This window comes from Silene latifolia, chromosome 6 (assembly GCF_048544455.1).
Source record: "Silene latifolia isolate original U9 population chromosome 6, ASM4854445v1, whole genome shotgun sequence".
Lineage (NCBI taxonomy): Eukaryota > Viridiplantae > Streptophyta > Magnoliopsida > Caryophyllales > Caryophyllaceae > Silene > Silene latifolia.
In genome coordinates, this window is record NC_133531.1 from 64,715,186 (window position 1) to 64,739,645 (window position 24,460).

The 24,460-nt window shown below is 37.4% G+C and overlaps 1 non-coding gene across 1 annotated transcript; it reads left to right on the top strand.

The window, feature by feature from the left end:
* The first annotated feature begins 23,457 nt into the window (after nucleotides 1-23,457).
* LOC141589521 (small nucleolar RNA R71) lies at nucleotides 23,458-23,564 on the top strand. The gene has a single exon (XR_012520455.1). It is a non-coding gene; the product is annotated as a small nucleolar RNA R71 (small nucleolar RNA).
* The last annotated feature ends 896 nt before the right edge of the window (nucleotides 23,565-24,460 follow it).

Here is a 24,460-nt window from a genome sequence, read left to right on the forward strand (position 1 = left end):
TTTAAAATATGAAAACAGGAGCTGCCTTGGAGCGCGAGCCATGAGCCGACCCAAGGAGCGTCTCCTGGTTGTTAAAAAGGTTGTTTAAAACCGTTTTTTGTGATTAATGATTTGCAAATATGGTTTTCATGACTCGGAATAATTACTATTATGTTAGTAATATTCGTTATCGGATTTCCAAGTTTGGAAAGCATAGTAAAATGTGTAAGGAAAATGTTTGATTTGAACTAATTATGTTAAGTTTAATTATTTGTAATTAGTCAAGTTTGTCATCGTACTCGGATTAAACCGACATTGTATGTAGAACCAAGGATGATTATGAATTATGACTAATATATTTACAAATGTAAACAAATGAGAAAAATGGTAAATAAAAGAAAAGGGTGTTAAAATACCCATTAAAATGTAATTAACCAATAATATCATCGACTCACGGAATAAAACGTCATGGTATAAAGAACCAAGGATGATTTTTGTAATGGTCAAAATATGTTTATCATAAAAATGAATTAAAATGGTAAATAAAAGAAAAGAATTTCCTTTAAAATGTAATTAACCAATTAATATCACCGAGTCACGGATTAAACCGTCATGGTATATGGAACCAAGGGTGATTATAATTTATGGCTAAAATGTTTGTCATAAAAATGATTTGAAACATTTGAAATGGTAAAAACCGATTACAAATAAGAAATGAAATAAAGAGGAAAGACGAGGACAAACACGGTTGAGTCTGATCTGGACACCCCATTGAGGCGCGAGCCTCTGTGCATAGCAAGGGGCTTCTGTCTCAGGCCAACACTCGGTTTTGGCTCGTCTAACCTATGTTTGAATCGTGTTATGCTTCATTCATGCTTATAAAGTTCTGAAAACAGTAAAGTCATGAAATAAATGAGTTGTTTACACCCTCAAACTTACGTGTATTGATTTTTGCGTGGTAGACGACTTTAGAGATGGTTTTCTCGTAATGGCTACTCGCGATCAAATAAGTTTAAAAAGGTGCCTTAAAAAAGGATTTTGTTTTGAAAATATGTTGAAAATATGTTAATTAAAACATGTTGATTAATGTTGAGTTGGTCGAATGGGTCGGTCGAATGCACGGCGACGGTACCAAACAAAATGTGTAAGGCTTGTGTTTACGATCGGTAGGTCGTAAATACGTGTCGATTTTGTGACTTAGGAAGTCGGGTCTAGAAGTTTAAGGGAGAAGGAGGGGGCGGACTCTCGCGTAAGGATTATAGTGTGTGATGGTGGGTATTTTTAGAGAAATGTGGGGAGGTAGGTCGGTTATGTTTTCTTAGAGGCTAAGCAGACACCCTAAAGAGGCGCGAGCTACCTTGAGATACAAGTGGGTGTATTGTCCCTTTCAATTTGGACGTGGCCTTTGCTCTATCCATTATTTGGTTGGTTTTATTTGTGGTATTGAAATGAGATGTCGTGTAACAATATGGGTATCTAATAAGATGATTTTGGGTGTTACATGAGGTTGGTGTTTTGTGTGCTTGACTCGGGTTTGACCAGTGTAAGTTGGGATTTGAGTTTGGAGTCGGTTTTTGGCTCGGTGTCGGTTTTGGCTCTAATTAGGGTCATTTTAATGGAAATGTCATGATAAAGACATTCATGGCATTATTTTCGACATTCGAGATTTGGTTTGACTCAGGTTGACTCGAGTTGCGGGTTTCTGAGTCGGTTTTGGGTTCGAAGACGGTTTTAACTCTAAATAGTGTTATTTTAATGCAAATGAAGTTAGAAAACTTTTGAAATCATTTTTCATATTCGAGTAGTGCATTAGACCGTCTCAAGTATAGCCAATCCACGCACGCATATTAAAAACACGTTACAGTCCGATCATCATCGGGTGGTTTCGGGAGGTGCAGATACTGGGTATCTACAGAGCCCCCACTTTGACTGAGGCTTGGACAGGGCGTAAGTCAAAGTATGGCCTCCAGGTCAATCGAAGATTACAACCTGAAGACCATTGCGACGTCGAGGCGACTTAAAAGGGTTTGAGCCAAGGACTTGTCGTCGGGAAGGGCGAAGTCGAGGCGACTCGGGGATTCGAGTCAAGGACCTGCCTGTTGGAAATCTATATCTCATTATTTAACATATTCATATATGTTTCAAATTAATTTAGTCATAAAATTAATTACAAATCTTATGCATGCAAACTAAAACAAAAGAGATAAGAAAATCAATTTCTCACCAAATAAATTTCGGTCAAATGGGCACCAACAAGATCTCCTTCTTGTTAGTTCTTGAGCTTTCCAATATTGGATGAACATTCATGACTATAAAATAGAAGCCCTCCAATTAGTAGCACCCAAGACTATCCCTTAATCCCACAAACTAACATGTACTAGATGTTTGTAATGTAGTTTACCTTAAAATCGATTACTAATACTCATATACTACTTCTAGTATTATTAGTGTTTGATTTATACAAATTTGATTCACAAAAATAAATTTTATGAAGAACAAGAGAGAGAAGTTTATGTTTTCTTAGAACATGAGAGAATGATGAAAAATTGAGGAAAAATCCTCTCTAATTGCCTACCAAAAACTGGTGGCCATGCATGGTCTTATGACCATTTTTCTTTTTTCTTTTTGTCTTCACAAGACAAATGTGTAAGTCTTTTGCATAGACAAGTCACTATCAATTGTCATAGACAAATGAACAAGACAAATGAATAAGACAAAACTACTAGAAGAGCCACCCAATTTTCGGTTTCAATAGTGTAATATGGAGTCCATTTTATTTTTGTCAATTGTACAATTGTATGTCATGTGACATGTGACATGTCTTATGTCATGTTTTAATTTAAAATGCATATTTAACAAATTAAATATCATTTACAAATTAAATAAATCATATTTAACAAATTGACTAGTAATTTAAAATTACTTTCTCATAAAAATGGTCATTTAATTACTAGTTAGTATAATTCACAATATCTTGTAATTATAACTAACTTATCATTCTCATCTCGCGTGTTTCGCAAACACCGATTAATTTTAGTAATATAACTTCTTAAATTACTAAATAAAATCTCATTTAATCACATTATAATAAGATGTCATTTTCTCTCTGATGATAATAATTTGTTCAATTTTAAGGAATCAATTAATCCGTATCGGCATACAATTAATTAACCTTTTCAATTAAGGGAATCGTCCTTTAGGTGTGACCTCAAGGGATCAACTGATCACCACTGTCGCACGACAGTAATGTAAAACTCTAGCCAGCCAATCATTACCGATAAGTGTGGACCAGTTGACTATATATGTAATGTATCATCCCTTTCGTATTCTTGGTATGAGATTTAATAATGATATTTAAATCATGTGATCGCACTATTATTGAGGACACATTTCCCAACAATCTCCCACTTGTCCTCGACAAGTGTGCGTCACCAGTTCTCTTGTCCTATTACTATCTCCCACTCAATGCAAGGTGTCTTTCGGGTCGTACTTGCAAATGATCATATCGAGAGTGGTTTCCTCGATCTGGAGAATAACTGATTGACCGGATTTATCTATCATAGATACCTTCCGAGCGTGGCCACGCATTTCCAGTTCATTACTCCTCGAGTGGCCCTGAGATATTGTTTTAACCCCGACAAGGGGTGGACAATTCCTATCGCACTTATTCCCTTCGACTAGCCACAGCCATCATAACCCAAAATATGCCCATTTGACCCCATTTACGAAGGTCGTAGTAACACAAATCAAAGTTAATCTGAAACTATGCCACCTTAGGCGAACAGTCTTTAGTCAAAAGAATCGACTCATTAGAATACTATAGTAGCTCTCGCCACAACCAGGCTATATAAATTTGCCAGAACTCTATAAGCGGTCACTGCCCGACAAAGTGTTCCTAACAGTCTGCCTATGTGATCGACTAGTCATCTCACATGACTCTATGGCACTTGAACTTGCCATCAATCGCATCACACTCTAGTCACTTCGAGACGTCACCTCATACAAGTGACTATGGGCGAATACAATGCTAATCCGTGTTCACTTTAACGGGGTTCAATTGTCTCTACAACCCGTTTGGATGTAACAAAGTATAATAAAAGAGTTTTTAAAGTAAAACTCGAACGACAAATGTGATTATCACATATGAATAGTCAATGCCTGATTACTATTTCATGTTCTATAATCTAATTTGATCTTGTATGTAGTTGTTCATTTCAATTTAATTGAAATGACATGACTCATCACGTTAAGCCTAAGAAAAGGCTTTGGTTAATAGGTTTTATCAACTTCTTGTACCTTACTCAACCTTACTACATACTCGTTTTCCTTTGTAATGTATACATTTGCATCACCAAACTTTCTGAGTATGTGTCGAGATCCAATCAAGACATAGGTCCCCTAGCCTTAGAATAGCTCCCACTGTTTTCACAGGTGTGCAGGACTCATTCTTCTTGCACATCTCATGATTGCAAGTGTACTCAATTTCCGTTGTAAATATTTCTCATTGTTCTTTATTGCCTAGAACGATTCTAGAAAATCTATTTCTTAAATAACATAGCCACAATGGTATCTTAACCATCCTAATGTGTTTTGATTATGGTTTTGTCGGAAACCATGCGCAATCTCAATTGTCAATTGTCACTTGTGTAACACCCTTACACAAAATTGCATCATAAACACTTTGCTTTACTTCCTTAATGCTTCTGCAAGCACTTAAGGGTAATCTTTATGGCTTACTTGGTAAAGATTACTTAAATTCGATTTTGAAACAATTCATCATACTCAAAGTATATAAAGTGTTGTACATCATTACTTATTTAATTGATCCGGCAGCGGAAGCAAATGGAATCAATCAAATATGTTCAATTTAATTGAACTAGTCATGAATCTTATCAACATAAGACTTCTTATTGACGCTAATATCATGTGGATTTATCTTCATAAATCTGGATATTTAAAGATGTATTATAATACTCCAAAAGTCTTAAATCATTCCCAATGATCAATATGTCATTCACATATAAGACTAATTAACATTTTTGTAACTCCCACTAAACTCCATGTATAAACACAACTTCTCGACTTATCGAGAAAAGTTTTATAACATGATCAAAACATTGATTCGAACTCATTGATGTCCTACTTAATACCCTCTCTTAAGTTTCACATTATCTTAGGATTACAAGAATCTACAAAACTCATGACATGTATTGAATACATTCCTTCTAATTGAAGAAGTCGGTTTTAGATTCACTCGCTATGTATTTCGTAATAATGAAACACAATCCCTAAGAAGATCCAAATAGACTTAAGCATTTCAACCAGTGCAAAAATATTTGCCACCAATCTTGCTTTGAAATCTCTCTTTATTAGTGCAAAAACCCTTTGTCACTAATCAAGCCTTTTATTTCGGATTTCCATGGCTCTAAGCCTTGTATTGAGTTGTGACTTAAACACTCTTATGTAAGTCATTTGTTGATTACTTTCCAGAAGTAATCAACTTGAATCAAACAATTTCTTTTGTAAGTTATAAGCTCTTTACTTTCTTAAAAGTAGCATGAATTCATCATCTTTAACAAGTGACGAATTTAACCTCCTAGGTTTTAAAGAAACAACATTTTACACAAAACGTCTCATGTAGCCAAGAAAGATCAGTTTCTTGCGACATAACATTCTTTGTGGCTCTTGAATAATTTTTCCCACTCTGTCTACTAGAAATAAACTTTTATTTTAGTAAGACAGTTTCACGAGCCACAAACCCGTCGTACTCGTGATAATTGAAAGGGAAAAAATGAGCATTTGTTTCTTGTAAAAACATACAAACATGGTACCTTACCATATCATATCTCATATGATTCGTTTTAGTTTTAGCGGAAAAATAATTTAGACAAAATGATAAAAATCCCCAAAAGGATCAAGTAACTCAAAGTAACTTGATTGAAGTTCAAACCATATCAAATAGCGTTTGAATTCTTATCCAATCACACATTATTCCATAAGCGTGCTAAGAGAGATTAATTTGTGATACTATATCACATTTCCTTTGGCTTTTATCAAAGTCTTTACTTTGATAATCCCATCATGATTAAATCGTGGTTCCTTGAACTCTTTGAACTTCTTCAAAGATTTTTCTATTTACCTTATTAACTGAACACATTAATGTCAACTTAAATCGTTGGTAAAAGAAAATGATCAACCTCTTATGGATCAATGATTTACAACCTCGATCTCCTTTTCAACCAAAAGGCACGAGACATCTTGATTTGAATACAAGATACGCATATACCATTAACAATCTAATGGTTTCAAGAGTACTCGATAACTCTTTGCGTTCATCATTCCAAAATTTAAGGTTTAATCTTGGGTTACCAATTTGAGTCTTACATCATCTACATGATATATCATTCTAGTTTGGTCTAGAATATAATCACCTTGATAATGGGCTAGCCATACATCAAATCGTGGTGTATAGGGTCACAAAAGTGAAAACCTCTTTTGTATCTTAACAAGTTTATATTCTTATTTAGAGTTTATACACTTAATAGTCACAAGTAAGTACAACTTTAAATCCAAAAACTAGATTGAGTACACAATTACTCTATATCTCGACATTATTGTTGCTAGTCGTCATATTCTAAATATCCTATGTATCGCATACAATGATGAAAACCACCATCGGTTTCTAATATTGACGAAATGGTACTAGCAAAATTTATGTCAATCATATAAACATTTAAAGAAAAAATCCTATTAGATGTCCCACAACTAATTTGTTGATTCTTCAATAATTTGGGGTAGTTTCCTTTCTAGTGTCCAACATTTAAGACAATGGAAACTTTATCGGTCGGGATTGATAGGTTTAGTATCGCCATTCTCAACAACTTTACCTTTAACATTACCTCGTATCAATTCCATTCTAATTTTTACTTCTTGAACCTCGTCCTCATCTTAACGGTTTAAGAGAATGCTCCCACTCATTTCAACGAGTCTTTGCTTTGATAAGCAAAATTGAATTCATGAAGATTACTCTTCATTTGTTCGTTTTAGTCTTAAAAACTTTCATTGAAGTGGTTGCGTTATTTTGGTCAATTACGAATTCTGACAAATGTAATTACCAAAACAATTTATCATTTCAAGGTACTTAATTCAATTAAGTATATGAAAAACAATTCATTGTAAGTAGATGTGTTAGTCAAAAATCAAAAACCTGTTTGATAATGAATAACTATTATCTATACTCTTTACAAGAGATCCTTAGCAATGGTTCATTTGAGGTTTTAGAAGCAAATTCATATTTGTCTTTAGTTACGATATTATAATGGAGATTTGAATCAAAAACGAAATGATATCGTATATGAATTGTGGTAAAGAAATAGAATAATATGATAACGGAATAATGGAAAAACAAAACATTCATCATTATAATAATACTTGTAAATAACAAGTAAAACATTTACATAGTGACCTCTACCCAACTATGATAAATGATTCCAAGATCCAAATTCATATTAACTTGGGCACGGTGTGGCCGATAAAACCCTTATCAATATAACTCGGTGGATTAACGCTTTAATCGATTCTACTTTTAGAACTCTTGGTCGATAATATTACATTAACATGTATCTTTAGCCCAAAACACATTCAACAAGGGCACGGTGTGGCCGATAAAGCCCTTATCGAAAAACTTTTATTGAGTTCAATCCAAATTTCGAATAAATGTGTCCATGATCCAAACCCACATTAACTTGGGCACGGTGTAGCCGATGAAAGCCTCATCAACATGAATTCGGTGGATAGACATTTATCACCCACTTCCCCTACGTAACAAGGTTTGTACCCCGGTGTGGCCGAGTGCACTCCCTCACGAAATAGGTTTTCATGGTTTCTACTATTTGGTAAGGCTAAGTCTCAATTGTTTATTTTAGCGAGAGGTCATGTCAATTTATTATCTATCACGTTTTAAGTGAACTAAAGCGGTGAACTACGATAATTATAATTGACACGGTCGATATACTCGATTAAAAGATAATGCATGTTTAGTTATGGCGATTTAGCGATGAATGCAACATATAAATAAAATGCAAAACATAAAAATAAATCCTAGTATGGCCTTCCTAAAATAGAAAATCTAATTAACTATTACATATTCGGAAACCAACTCCATTGGTCCCTTGAGCTTCGGTTGTGGCACGCATCTCGAGGCAACACCGTGTTTATGTATCGTCTTCCTTGAGTGACACCGTCTTCAAGGAACTCCGAAATAAATAAATTACAAAACAAATTACATAATTTTCTATTATACATTTGTAATTAAAATAAAAATAAATCTATTAAATTACAAAAAGGTGATACGAGATCACAATAAATTACAACCGAATCGATATTCCCATACATTTCGGGTAATACCAATTAAAAACTAAGGTCATACTAAGTAAAAATTACATAATTCAAAAATTACATAAAATAAAATTATGACAATCATAAATAAAATGCAGCATTATAATATGTATGAACATGCCCAATTTTATGCTAAATCGCCTTTAAGGAGCCAATATCGTATATTAAACGGTTTTTACGGATTTGCGTGATTCAACGTTTTATAATCACAAAAATTACATAAATTCATATTTATGCACAAGTTAATTACCCTAAATTCTTAGGACTCAAAATTAGTCTTCACTAACTATTTGACTATAATTAATTTATATTACTTAAAATTGTTCATTAATGGACTCAAAATTACAATAAAAAGCTATAAACTCCAAATAAATCACAAAAATTTCAAATAAATTCAAAATTCAAAATTTAAACTCATGAACATTCTGGAAAAATACCATGACACTCATAATATTAAAAAACTTAGGTTAACAATTTCGAAAGTTACCGGGAAAAACAATGTTGCGGTTTATCGTATTTATCAATAAAAATCATAAAAACATGAGAAAAATTATATTCATCAACTTTTCAATTTTAGATCTGAAAAAGATAATAAAATGCAGCATGTGACATTTTTCCTTAGTCATGAAGTATGTTTTAGCAATTATTCACTAATTAAGTCACTATTTATGCTATTTTTCATCAAAAATCCATAAATCATGCATGAAGACTTCATTATAGCTTATTATTTTACACACATCTTGTAAAATTGCATGTGACAACATACTAAATTTTTATGACCAGATTCGAAATATTTCTCATATTAACCTATTTTTCATTTAAATTCGATTTTTATCATGAAAAATCCATTTTTCGAGCATAAGAACTCCAAAAATTATGAAAATTTCCAGATCAACTAAAAATAATATATGTGAAAACATATAAAAAAACCACCTGAAAATTCGAAGTGTAGCTAATTTTCGCCCAAAAATGACATTTTTATCATAAAAATCACATTTTAATGCCAATATTATATAAAATGAACAATAAAATCCATAAATTAACCAAAATATCCTAAATACATTTTAGGATCAGAAACTTTAACATGCATAAATTATTTTCTTGATATATCATAATAACACAAATTTACAAGTTTTATATGTTAATCGTATAACTCGGAAAAACTATAACCGATTTGCATGCAAACAACCAAGGCTCATGATACCGCTTGTTGGAAATCTATATCTCATTATTTAACATATTCATATATGTTTCAAATTAATTTAGTCATAAAATTAATTACAAATCTTATGCATGCAAACTAAAACAAAAGAGATAAGAAAATCAATTTCTCACCAAATAAATTTCGGTCAAATGGGCACCAACAAGATCTCCTTCTTGTTAGTTCTCGAGCTTTCCAATATTGGATGAACATTCATGACTTCAAAATAGAAGCTCTCCAATTAGTAGCACCGACGACTATCCCTTAATCCCACAAACTAACATGTACTAGATGTTTGTAATGTAGTTTACCTTAAAATCGATTACTAATACTCATATACTACTTCTAGTATTATTAGTGTTTGATTTATACAAATTTGATTCACAAAAATAAATTTTATGAAGAACAAGAGAGAGAAGTTTATGTTTTCTTAGAACATGAGAGAATGACGAAAAATTGAGGAAAAATCCTCTCTAATTGCCTACCAAAAACCGGTGTCCATGCATGGTCTTATGACCATTTTTCTTTTTTCTTTTTGTCTTCGCAAGACAAATGTGTAAGTCTTTTGCATAGTCAAGTCACTATCAATTGTCATAGACAAATGAACAAGACAAATGAATAAGACAAAACTACTAAAAGAGCCACCCAATTTTCGGTTTCAATAGTGTATTATGGAGTCCATTTTATTTTTGTCAATTGTACAATTGTATGTCATGTGACATGTGACATGTCTTATGTCATGTTTTAATTTAAAATGCATATTTAACAAATTAAATATCATTTACAAATTAAATAAATCTTATTTAACAAATTGACTAGTAATTTAAAATTACTTTCTCATAAAAATGGTCATTTAATTACTAGTTAGTATAATTCACAATATCTTGTAATTATAACTAACTTATCATTCTCATCTTGCGTGTTTCGCAAACACCGATTAATTTTAGTAATATAACTTCTTAAATTACTAAATAAAATCTCATTTAATCACATTATAATAAGATGTCATTTTCTCTCTGATGATAATAATTTGTTCAATTTTAAGGAATCAATTAATCCATATCGGCATACAATTAATTAACCTTTTCAATTAAGGGAATCGTCCTTTAGGTGTGACCTCAAGGGATCAACTGATCACCACCGTCGCACGACAGTAATGTCAAACTCTAGCCAGCCAATCATTACCGATATGTGTGGACCAGTTGACTATATATGTAATGTATCATCCCTTTCGTATTATTGGTATGAGATTTAATAATGATATTTAAATCATGTGATCGCACTATTGTTGAGGACACATTTCCCAACACTGCCGTCAAGAACATTTTAGAGTCTGTCGACTTTGATGCGGGTCGTTTAAAGTCCGTTAGAATACGTATAAAGGCTCGCCAGCCATAAGAAGGGGTCATACCTGAGGCATCTTCGGGATATGTTCTTGAATTTTTTGCGCGCAAAGGCTCACCAGCCATGTTGAAGGTGCGTTTTGAGGCTCGCCAACTATAGGAAGGAGTCATACCTGAGGCATCTTCGGGATATGTCCTTGAGTTATATCTTGTGTGCGTGCAAAGACTCGCCAGCTTTGATAAGGAGTCGTACCCGAGGCATCTTCGGCATACGTCCTTGAGTTGTACCTTATTTGTGGACAAAGGTTCGCAAGCTTGTGAAAAGGAGTCGTACCCGAGGCATCTTCGGGATACGTCCTTGAGTTGCTTCTTGTGTGCGTGCAAAGGCTCGCCAACTATATTGAAGGTGCGTTTTAAGGCTCGCGAGCCATGTTGAAGGTACGTTTTGAGGCTCGCCAGCCATCGAAACTGCGCATAAGCTCGCCAGTCATCGAAGGTGCGTATAGGCTCGCCAGCCATGGATGGTCGAATAATCGACTTCCAGAAATAGCCTGGAACATCGGGCTTATTTCAAGATATTATCTGGAAATGACTTCCAACCAGGTTGACGTTGATAGGTTCGGCTAGGGAGCAACGAACTCCAACTTGATGGGTGCCCTAAACGAGCTCTGTGGGGATGAATCATGTAAGAAAGGATCTCTGGAAAACCATTTAGGGAGAGCGCTGTGTCAGGATCATAAATGATGTTGTGAGGATCTTTGAATGATCTGTGTGACTTCCATTTGAAAATCGGCACTCGCTGGGGAGTTATAAACTTCTCAGGACTCGCCGGGGATATGAGTTTTCGATCGTTGGGATGTAGCATATGCAATGTACTTGACGCGGTTAAAGCCCTTGGACTTGATGGGTCGCTGTTTTTTGGGAAGAACCCAGTACTCAGTTAGAGTGAGATTGTATTCTCAATATTAACTGCACGGTTAGTGACCACACAAATCCGCAGTCTCATACACAAACACGTTGAATGCAATCATATAAGCACGTAAGTACATAAGCATGTGAGTAGTTAGCATATAAGCAACTAGCATGTAATATCTCACACGAGGGGAGATAGAAGTTTTGAAAGTTGTGAAGTTTAAAGGTGAGTCTTGTTACTCGTAGATCTGTGATTTGATAGATTGAAGACACGTGACCGTTGCGACATTGACTCATAGGGATGCATACTGACAGACTGACAAATGGGCAGTCGTGAACGTGATGCCAACTCAGTATTGACACGACACGGGGGTGACTCTGACAGACTTTGTACATGTAAGTGCAACTCCTAGCCAAGAAAGGGTTACAACACGTATCAAATCCCTGGAGTAGAAGGCTCACTCCGCTAGGGAACATGAATTGATTAACTTTTCCAGACATCTTTGCCTTTGTTTGCTTGTTTGAGATCCCTTCTCAAGGTATGATGATTCGGAGAGCGGAACCAAGACCTTGTCATCGTCCGAACCGAGCACTAGGCTATGGGCGTTGTTTTTGGACTGTAGTTGAGACTCGAAAGATGTTTGAGGGTAAAGTATGGGTGGCGTCTTGAAAGAGAAGCCCCCAGAGTGAGAAGGTGGGAATTTGACAAAACAAGGAATTGGCAACATCTTAAGGAAGAAGCCCCCTGTAAAGAGGTATAAGATTAATTTTCTGCAGCTGGGTGGGCTGGTTTTGAGGATTGATGTTGATGGTTGAGATTGAAAAGGGTATACGGTTGTGTCCTTGTTGAGGGACTGCCTACGTATTCGCGTGTTTGCGAAATCAAAGCAGATCGTAGTTCTGTTGGGTGTGAAATGGGTTGCAAATTGAAGGTTTGAAAATTGAATGTGTGTGGGGGTGTGGTTGTGCCCTTGTAATAGGACTCCCTACGTATTCGCGTGTTTGCGAAATTAAACCAGATCGTAGTTCTGAGTGTGTTTTGATAATTGATTTTGAAGTGTATGGTTGTGTCCTTGAAGGACTGCCTACGTATTCACGTGAAGTGAAATCAAACCAGATCATAGTTCTGAATGTGTGTGTGTCTAAGCGAGTTGTTAGGACCTTAAAGTGTGAGGGTCACGACGGTAAAAGTCGTTTGGTGACTCGTCTAAATGTGTGCCTAAGCGAGTTGTTAGGAACTTAAAGTGTGAGGGTCACGACGGTAAACTCCGTTTGGTGACTCGAGAAATTGATTTGAGATAATTCCTCCTTGATCATGAATCGAAGAGGTGTAATTTGTGAAAATGTTCCTTATCATGTGAGCACACTAAAAAGTGGACCCTAAGGGAAGATTGGGTATGTCTCGTTGTCGGTAGCAAAGCATTCGAGGACTCCGTATCTGGGTCAGGGTGAAAAAGGCTTCAACATTATGGAATGTGGAGCTTGGTAATAAAAGGTTTGTTTAACAGATAAAAATATGGAGTTAAGGGTCATGACAGTAAATTCCGTTTGGTGACTCGAAAGTTGATTGGAGAGAATTTCCTCTTGATCATGAATCGAAGAGGCATAGTTTGTGAAAATGTTTCTTGTTGTGTGAGCACACTAAAAAGTGGACTCTAAGAAAGCAATGGGCATGCTCCATTCCCGGGAGAAATTTTTTTTGAAGACTCTGTATCTGAGTCAGGGTGAAAATGGCTTCGACAATATGGAATGTGGAGCTTGGTAATAAGAGTTTGTTTGACAGATAAAAATATGGAATTTGTATTTTGTGGTGTTTAGGCCGGTGGGTTACGGCTTGTAATGTGGTGCGGAATAGGGTCTCCGGCTTGATGTGGCCTGAGCACGAAATGGTTGGTAAATAATGTGGGATCAGATTCCCATGTCTGGACCTTAAAGGTTAAGGTGTGATATTACGAGCTTGAGGGGAATCCTCAGAAGCCTGGATAGTTCTCCCTATAACAGTCTCTAGAAGGACTTAAGGGTGAAGCGATGTTGATTATGATCTTGAGGGGAATTCCCAGGATCCTAGATAGGTCTCCGTGTAACAGTCTCTAGAAGGACTTAGGGGTGAAGTAGTTTTGGTTGAGGTTTTAGTGTTTGGTGTTTTGGACTTGTCGGTCCGGGATTTGGTGTGTTGGACATGTTGGTCCTGGGCTTTGGACTTGTTGGTCCTGGACTTGGTGTCTTGGACTGACTTGTTTGGTGTTTTGGACTTGTCGGCCCAGGATTTGGTGTGTTGGACTTGTTGGTCCTGGGCTTTGGACTTGTTGGTCCTGGACTTGGTATTTTGGACTTACTTGTATAAGATTTTGTTTGTTGGATGCTTTCTTTGGGATTTTCTCCTTTTTGAGAAAAGGGTTTTAATCTTGTTTTGTTTTGATTTTGGCTTGGGTCTTGGCCTCGACGTTAGGTGAGTAGCCTTTGGCTTTGGCTTTTGCTTTGAGTGAATTGACTTTGGTTTTTGCTTTGACTTTGACTTTAGGTTTTGCCTTGAGTGAATGGCTATTGGATTGGGCCTTTGATTTTGGCCTTTTGCTTTGTCTTTGGGTGAATGACTATTGACTTGGGCCTTGATTTTGGCCTTTCGCTTTGGCTTTGGGTGAATGGAGATTGGCTTGGGCCTTTGATTTTGGACTTTCGCTTTGGCTTCAGGTGAATAGATATTAGCTTGGGCCTTTGATTTTGGCCTTTCACTTTGGCTTTGGGTGAATGGATATATTGGTTTTTTGCCGTCCTTCGTTCGAGAAAGGTAGAGGTGTAGACGGGGATGTACACGTTGGTGAGAGGTTGATATTTGCTGATGGGATGTTTTTGTGGGGAATGGGCTTGCCTTCCGTCATTGACCATGAACAAGGAAATGTTCTGGTTTGTTATCTAGGTTCGTCATAGGATCCCCTTGATTGAGAGCTCGTTGTAGATTGGATGCTAATGAAAGGTTTATATTGCCAGACATGTAATAGGTAAAGAGAATGGACACGGAGTTTTGAGTCCTATGCTTACTCGGTACGGAACGTCACTCGAGTGTACTCACATTAAATTGGAACATTGGTCGGTCGAAACTATATTCTATTTTTCGAAACAATTGTCGTTGGAAGCACCTAGACCAAAACACAATTTATAACTTCACAAACAACTCTACAATTAGTAAAGAGGCAAGTAAAGGTCGGATCCCAAGGGACGGGAATTGAGATGAGATTTCTATTGCAACTAGTGGTGTCTTAGGGGTGTCACAATTTGGGTTGATGTAGAAGGTCACTAAACTAAATAGCAATGAAAATAAACAAGCAAGATGAATAAAAAGGGTTGAAAACAATTGATAAAAAGCACTAGGGTGTCATGGGGTCATAGGGGAATCATGGGAATTGATCATACAAACATGTTCTCAAATTATAAGCAAGCAATTATTGTTGTGATGGATTGAGTTGGGTTATATCTTACAATCCTAGGAAAGTTTGGGTCCCGGAGCCGAATCGATTAGATTGTACAACACCTACAAGTCGACTTAATCTTCCCTACTCAACAACATGCATGGTCTAATGAGACTCGAGTTGCTTTATGTCTTACAAGTCTCATTGAAAAGATAGGTGATGGGTAAAAAATGCAAGGATTCATAGGCTCGCATTTCATAAAACATAACATGTGCATGAGTTGAGATCAAAACAAGCAAGCAAATAAACCATGAAAGCATATTAATTTAAGCATGAATCATTCCCCATGTTGGTTTTCCCTAATTACCCATTAACCCTAGCTAGGTGACTACTCACTCATTATCATGTTGATCATGCTAGCAAGGTTGTCAATCATACTAACCAAGTGAAACATGATGAATAAATGAAAGTAATTAACAATAATTAAAAAGGGATTAAGAGAATTATACCTACTAATGATTCCAATAATAAAGCAAGAATAAAAGAAGTACTTGATGCTTGATTGAGAGGTTGTCAATCTCCCAATAATAACCCAAATAATCTTCAATTACCCAAAATAAAGGATGAACAAAAGAGAGATTAAGGAAATAAAACTTGTATTAAAACTTGATTAATTGTTGATTTCAAAACTAAAGAGAGATTTGATTGATATTAACTACACTAAAGATTGCTAAGAAGAACATGCTCTTCCAATTAGACTAATGGGGTATTTATAGTGGAAATTAGGTGGATGCATTAGGGTTAACTAAGGGCTTAAATGACGATTAAGTCCCTACTTAAGGAAACGCCGGTATTTTTAGAAGGATGGGCATCTTTCTTGAAGCTTGAAGAAACGAATTTGTGCTGCCTTGGAATCCGTGCGTCTTAGGCACGGGACGTGCGGATTCAGGGGTCTCTGCCCGGGCGTCTTTGGGAGAAGACGGGCGTCTTCTGGTAGCTGCTGCCCGGGCGTCTTTGGGAGAAGATGCACGGATTGTGAAGGTGGAGGACGGGCGTCTTCAGCACAATCCGCACGGATTGCTGCTCAGTCTTGTTTCTTCTTTTTTTCTTCCCTTCTCTTCATAAAATCCTTGGGGATTTCCTTGGGGATGCAAAGATCTTTCCTCATCATTGCCCATCTACTATAGTATGTACAAAGGCTTTCTAATCTTGTCTCTCCTTGATGCCTTGTCATTGAATTCAATCAATTTAGTCTCATTTTGCCATGAAAATGCAAGGTTTGCACTCCTTTCCTACCAAGGACACAAAACCTCAAAGAATATGCAAAACAAAGAACTAAAGACAATAAATGACCCAAATATGCACTAAAAAGCATGGGAACAAGGCTAATTCGGGGACTAAATATGCTCTAATTATGGTCACATCAAATATCCCCAAACCGAACCTTTGCTCGTCCCGAGTAAAGAGGTGACAAAGACTAGGACCATTATTTAAACTAACCTAATAACATAGACGATATGAGACAATTAGCGGGTCTCACTCCGCCCTTTCAACTCACAACAAGACAACCATTAGGTAGGATGCCTTCTTGCAAGGCAAGGTGGGTCTTGCCAAAATGGCGACACATCCAAACATTAAGCACACAAAATCAAATAATGGATGCATCTACAAAAGGAATAGCCACTTCCTCATCAAGTGGCGGAGTCAACTAAAAGGGAACAAATTTAAGAGCATATATTCCGTCACAAATACTAGTTCAACAAATCACTAAGGCTAAGAGGATGGCACTAAATCACCTCCAAATGGTGTTAAACTAGACTACTTTCGTCCTCAATTTCCAAATACTTTCGTCAGGAGCGATCGGATGGCGTGGAATGATGATCCCTATGATGCTAGTAGCATATGATATGACAAGTCTCGAGTTCTCTACAAAAGTAAAGGTCATGGATCGTCCCAAGCTCGACAAAGTGGCTTGACAAAAAGGCTTTTTTGGAATGAAATGCTCAAATCGTTGTAAACAAGGGTGGATATGACTAGCATTCAAAAATTGACCTCATTAAACTTTCACATTTCAAAAATTAGAGATGGGGTATGTCCCTTCCGTGCTAATGTCCTTTGCTTTCGCCAATCGCTTATTAGGCAACCCGTTAACCTCTAGACAATAGCTTTTCGGGGTGATAGTCACTCTGTCTCTGGGCGGTTGAATTCACAACCGTGTGGGGGCCCAATTCAATGGATCCCTCTCCAAACCACATCGAAGTGGTACGCCTCCATCAAAACGACTAAAATTCTCAACATTTCAACATTTCATAACATTTGAGGTTTCCTTAGCAATAAAATGTTTCCACTTAACAAAATCTTCGAAATGAACACTTCAAACTTATTGATAGAAAGTATTTTTGGGTTGCCATACCACAAGGTCAATCAAGGTCACCTAGACAAGTTAACCAAGTCCACTTCGCTTCACGGGGTTGGATAGGTGACTCACATGCAAACCCTTGACTAGGCTTTGGGTCATGGGTCGAAAGACACTAGTATGACACAATATAGGGTGTTTTACATCCATTCTAGTAGGCGAAGTCTTAAGTTGAAAAAGTATTTGTAATGGCTTAGTTTCTCTTGTCAAAGTTCCCAATTAGGCACTTTTCAAAACTTTTCATCTAAATGCAACTATATGCCATGATGCAACTATTATATACATCCTAATGCAAGTGATTCTACCAACTAATATGACATATAAACTAAATGCAAGTCCTAAGTTTACATTGTTATACCGCATCAATCAAAATAGAGCCACATAGTCATTAACATAAAGAGGAAAAAGGAGATTGGAAAGATCATACCATGCGGTCTTCAATATCCTCATGTTTCAGATGTGTCATAGTCGATCAATGTGAACAAGGATAGAACAAACACAATATATACAACAATATATACAAGACTACACTACAAAGGAAATGAACTTGTTTTTGGCTTTTCAAATTTTCAAATTTTTATGGTTTTTCGAAATTTTTCAATTTTTTTTGGATTTTTGAATAAGAGTTAAGTTAGAATTCCCCATCCCCACACTAATATGGGCATTGTCCTCAATGGCCAAAATGATGGGAAATTATGCAAACATGATGCATGATTTCTACACTAAATGCAAGCTACACTAATCTACACTACATGATGCATGGTTTTTTTTGTTTATGACGGAGAGGATAATTTAGATTACCTCCCGTTGTGTATGCATTTACTTCCCCAAACCGAGTTAGACATTATTGCTAATGTCCTAAGGTTGGGTGTAGTTCATGCACACATGATGCAATGCATGAAACTAATTTGTCATTTTGGATTTTCAAAAGGTGGGAAAAATAAAATGAGAACACCTCAATGGGGCCGAGGTGTTAGTCCTCTATGGTGCTAGGACTACTCCAACAATGATCAAGAAAAATAATTAAAACAAAGAAAGAAGTAGAACAAACCTCGAGAGGGTAGGAGCCTCCATGGCTTGCTAATCTTCCATCATATCATCACTATCATCATCTTCCTCACTAGAAGTGGACTCATCACCACTTCCCTCTTCACTTTCTTGTTCACCTTGCTCATCATCCTCTTCTCCTTCTTCACTAGCCTCTTCATCAATGTAATCATCAACATCTTCATTACCAACAACCTCATTGTCACCCGGAAGCTCACCCCTAGATGCACTCGGAAAGAAGACTTCCCTATCCGCCCAACTAGGCAAAGGACATGAAGGGTCAAGTAGTCCTTGCCTAGCTAAGTGAAGGAGGGGTGGATATTGAGCTAAGTAAGCATCTTCCCGGTCCTTGAAGGCTTGCTTGTGCATCTCTTGCATAAGAAGAGTTACATAATCCTTGCTTGCTTCGACTCCTTCGGGTTTGAACTCTTGGTACTTGAAAGGATAGGGTGGTGTGACAATGGAAGAGGAGGGCATTTCAATTTCACCCTTTTGTTGTCGGATAATATACTCGGCCTCTTTTGAAAGGGGAAGGAGATAGTTGGCCCGGTGGACACTTAAACGACAAATCTTTGAAGGCAAAGTAAAAGATCTAGCCTCACTTGTGAGCCATCCATACTTGGTGTCAAGAGGGTTATGAGAGACCCACTTGTATTTGTTTATCATAGTATCAATATCAATGAGATGACCACCCTTCTTCGCCTCATACTTGTTATCCTTGTTGAAGTTCGGATCAAAGTATTTAGCCAAAAGAGTGACTAGACCTCCATTCACAATAACGGTAGTGCCTTGCTTCCCACAATCAATGTTTAGCCATATATCCACCAAAAGCCTTAGAGAGTTGAAAGGCTTGGTGAATTCCCTTCCAATGTTCAAGGCCGACTCAAGAAGAACAAAATCGAGTTTGGTGAAATGGTTGGTGTCTTTTCTTGTAATGATGGTGTTCCCTATGACCTTGTGCCACACTCTAATGCCCGGATGGAGGACTAATAGAGCGCGACTAGCATGAAAGTTCTCAAATTTCCTTCCGGAAATCGCCTCCCAAAGAGGAGCGGGTTCATATTTGCCAACATTCTTGAAATAACTCGGTGAATTACTAAGACCCAAAGCTTTACCCATTTCCTCAAAGGAGATGCGCCTACTCACATTAGCTAGGCGAAACTCGATGCTTTCCATAGTCTCAACCTTGTTAACTTTTAAAGAACTCAAAAATTCTAAGGCAAGGGAGGGGTATGTCAATTCTTTTGATTTAAACAATTTTTCCAACCCCATGGCTTTAAAGAAGGCTCTAGTTTGCTCAAGGACACCCAAATTATCTAAGACATCTTCACAAATAAACTTGGTGGATAAAAATGCTTTTCTAGCATACTTGGCAAAAGTGTCCCTATGGGATTTGGAAATGAAAATTACCTCCGGATAGTTCGAAAGTTGACCAATTTCCGGAGTAGTAGATGTTGTTGCTTCCATGGGAGGTTGTTGTTGTTGCACTTCCAAGTTTGGGCTAGCTACCACCATAGCCAATGCTTTCTTTGCTTGAAGACTCTTTTGTCTCGATGAGAGTGCCTTTGCCTTTGGTGCCTTTGCCTTTGATGATTACACCAAGAAAAGAGTGAAAATCTTCAATTTCTAGTGTACCCAAATTGATTTAAAGATGAAAGGCTTTGCCTTTATGAATTCAAAAATTGACTCAAAGGTTGAAGATTTCGTGCTTGGTTTTGATTTTTGTTGAAAGAGGAGTGATTGATTTGTTGTTAAAAGGATGTTTTGATTTGATTTTGGTGAATGTTGTTAAGGAAATCTTGTTTTTGTGATGGATAGGATGAGGGTTTTGGAGTTATGGGGTTTATGGGTAGTGTTTTGAATGAGGAAATGAAGAAATGAATATGGGAGGGGGTTTATAATAAACCCAAAATATTTGAAATGCAGGGGGAAGACGGGCGGCTTTCCTTCGGGACGGCCGGATTCTGCCTGTTCTGGGTTAGGAAATTCTCGCTTAAAGACGGGCTTCTTTCAGCAAAGACGCTTGGATTTGTAAATGCGGGACAGGCGTCTTTCAGTGAAGACGGGCGGATTCCTTTCCAGGGATTTTTCTTGTTTTTGTCAGCAAAAAAGACGGGCGTCTTTCCCTTCAAGACGGGCGTCTTTCTGAAGACGGGCGGCTTCTACTACAGGACGCCCGAATTTGCTAACAGTCCAAAAATTTCAAAAATTCAGCTCATGAAGGACGGGCGTCTTCTGCTCAATATGCCCGGATTGCCTGAAGAGGGCGGATTCTCTTGAAACCGCTCGGATTCTACCCCTTTTACCCGGATTCAGTTCCATCCTTGTAATTTGCATATCCCTTGTCATTTTTCCATTCTTCAAAATCTCGTGTTCTTCATTGTGGGGGCACTACTAAGGCATGAATAGCCTAGGCAATTGTTATCCCCACACTAAGCTAAAGCACTACACATTAATTGATATCATTAGTCCCTCCCTCACTTCTCTCAAACATGACAATTATCTTGATCAAAGTATAAAAATCCAAAAATAACAAAAATGCAATACAAGAATTAAAATGCGAGTTAGGGAGTTAGAAATATTTACAAATGGTGGTTTAGGGAGGACTCCACCAAACTCTCTTCCTTAGAGAGATGTCAAGGGGGCATGTCCAAGGTGTTATTGATGTTGCTCAACACCTTGAAGAAGTAATCAAAAGTTTGTTCATTATCAGGATAAAGATCTTCAATAGATATTTGCCCTTGTTGTCGGTCTTGATCGATAGCATTTCCAATGTAGGGATTAAAAATCCCTTCAAACTCGTCGTCCCAAAGACCATAAACTTCATCCACTTGATCACTAAAGATCTCTTGAGTTGATAGAGACAACTCTCCCAATTTCTTGTCTTGGCCAATGAGGCCATCCTCTTCTTCTTTGCTTGACTTTGATGAGCTTTGCAAGCTCTCTTTGTTACAATTCACTTGCTCTTTGAATGGAGCATCTTCAATTTTCTTCTTCCATTGGAGTTCCGACTTCGTCTTATCATCCTTCCGGCTATAATGATCAATCATAAAACATGGTTCATGCAAACGTGGAGCTCTCATAGTCTTATCAAGATTAAAAGTTATACACTCATCTCCCACTTCTAGAGTGAGCTCTCCATGTTTCACATCAATCACCGCACCCGCGGTGTGTAAGAAAGGTCTTCCTAGGATGATTGGAATGTTGGAGTCTTCTTCCATGTCAACAATGACAAAGTCCACCAGGATGAAAAATTTCCCAACTCGTACGGGAACATCTTCCCATATCCCTAATGGTGTCTTCGTCGATCTATCGGCCATTTGGAGTGTGATATTGGTGCATTTAAGCTCTCCCATCCCCAACCTTTTACTCATCGAGTACGGCATAACACTCACACTAGCCCCTAGATCATATAAGGCTTTGTTGATCGTGGTGTCGCCAATGGTACACGGTATTGAGAAGCTTCCCGGATCCTTGAGTTTTGGAGGTGAACTCCCTTGAAGTATTGCACTACTAACCTTAGTGAAGGCGATAGTCTCAAGCTTCCGGATCGACTTCTTCTTTGTGAGGATGTCTTTCATGTATTTTGCATAGGCCGACACGTGATTGATTAATTCCGTGAAAGGAATTGAGACTTCCAAATTCTTCACAATTTCCATAAACTTTCCAAGTTGGTCATCAAATTTGGGCTTGGCTTGACGACTTGGAAAAGGAAGTCTAATCACAATGGGCTCCTTCTCCTTGACCTTGTCTTCATTTTTCCTTGAAATTTCTTCTTTTGATAGTTCTCCATCCTTGGAGTTTTGCACAATTTCTTCCTTGTCACTAGCTTCCACAACTTCATCCTCAACTTGCTTCTTCGGTGCTTCATACCTTGTACCACTTCTCAAGTGAATGGCACTAACCGTTTCATGTCTTGGGGGATTACGTTGAGGTGGTAATTGCCCCTTTTGTCTTCGTGAGCTTGAAGATGCTAGTTGAGTCAATTGGGTTTCCAACATTTTGGTGTGAGCTAGGATGTTGTTGATGGTGATTTCGTTTGCTTGACTATCTTTTTGCATTTGAGTGAAAAACTCTTGTTGATTCTTTTGCATTTGGAGGACCGCTTTTTGAACATTAAGACCTTGGTCATTTTGTTGATTGTATGGAGTTTGATTTTGGTATCCTTGGTTTTGGTTGTAAAAGGGTCTTTGATTTTGGTTTCTCATGGGAGGTGGGGTGTATGTTGTTTGAGGATTTTGAACATTTTGGCTTTTGTATGAGAGATTTGGATGGAATTTGGTGTTTTCATTGTAATAGTTGGAATAAGGGGTAACACTCTTGTATGCTTGGAAAACATTCACTTGTTCATTTGTTCCCCTACATTCACTTTGGTCATGTCCCAAAGTTCCACAATTCTCACATATCCCACTTGGGATTGATGAAGATGCCGTCATGGCATTAACATGATGCTTTGGTGATTTTGAGGCTTCTTCAAGTCTAGCCATAGCTTTTTCAAACTTCAAATTGATTGTGTCAATGTGAGCACTAAGTTGAGCACCCAATTGAGTAATGGAGTCCACTTCATGCTTTCCTCCTCTAGTAGCCCTGCGAGGTCTACTATATTGTGAGTTATGGACCGCCATTTCCTCAATCTTGTTCCAAGTTTGATTGTCATCGACTTCGGTGAACATTCCATTTGATCCCATGTTGAGAATGTTACTTGAATCTTCATATAGACCGTTCCAAAATTGTTGTACCAAGAACCACTCGCTAAGTCCATGGTGAGGACATGAGCGACAAATTCCCTTGAACCGCTCCCAAGCTTCATTCAAAGATTCTTCATCCCTTTGCTTAAAACCCGTAATTTGAGCTCTTAGAATGTTAGTCTTTTCCGGTGGATAGAACTTTTTGTAGAAAGCTAGAGCCAACTTCTTCCAAGAATCAATTCCGAGAGTAGCCTTATCAAGGCCTTTCAACTATTGTTTCGCGGTGCCAATTAGAGAAAAAGGAAATAAGACCCATCGAATTTGGTCTTGAGTTACACCGGTTTGAGAAATCGCATCATAATAGTCGCAAAAGGTTTCCATATGAGAATGCGGGTCTTCACTAGGCATCCCCCCAAATTGGCTTCTTTCGACTAATTGGATAAATGCGGATTTGGCAATAAAATTTCCGGTTATATGTTGTGGTGTAGGAGTACCATTGGGTAGGTTCTCCTCGGTAGGTACGGAATGTGATGAAAACTTAGGCATTGTGGGTTGATTTTGTGTTGTATTTTGTGTTGGGTTCTCCTCACCTTCTCTTGCAAAAGGGTTGATGAACTCAATAGTTGGTTGAATATCTAGAACCTCACCAATACCTCTTAAATTTCTCCTAGCAAGTCTTCTATTGGTTGTCAAAGTTCTTTCAATTTCACGATCAAAAGGTAACAAATCACCTTGTGACCTTCTAGACATGCAAAATATCAAACAACTCGAAATCAATTAGAATAAACCTTAAGGAGTTTTACTTCCCCAAGGCAAAGAAAGACACAACTAATAACAATATAAGGAAATATAAATCAAGTTAACACCGTCCCCGGCAACGGCGCCATTTTTGGTCGGTCGGAACTATATTCTATTTTTCGGAACAATTGTCGTTGGAAGCACCTAGACCAAAACACAATTTATAACTTCACAAACAACTCTACAATTAGTAAAGAGGCAAGTAAAGGTCGGATCCCAAGGGACGGGAATTGAGATGAGATTTCTATTGCAACTAGTGGTGTCTTAGGGGT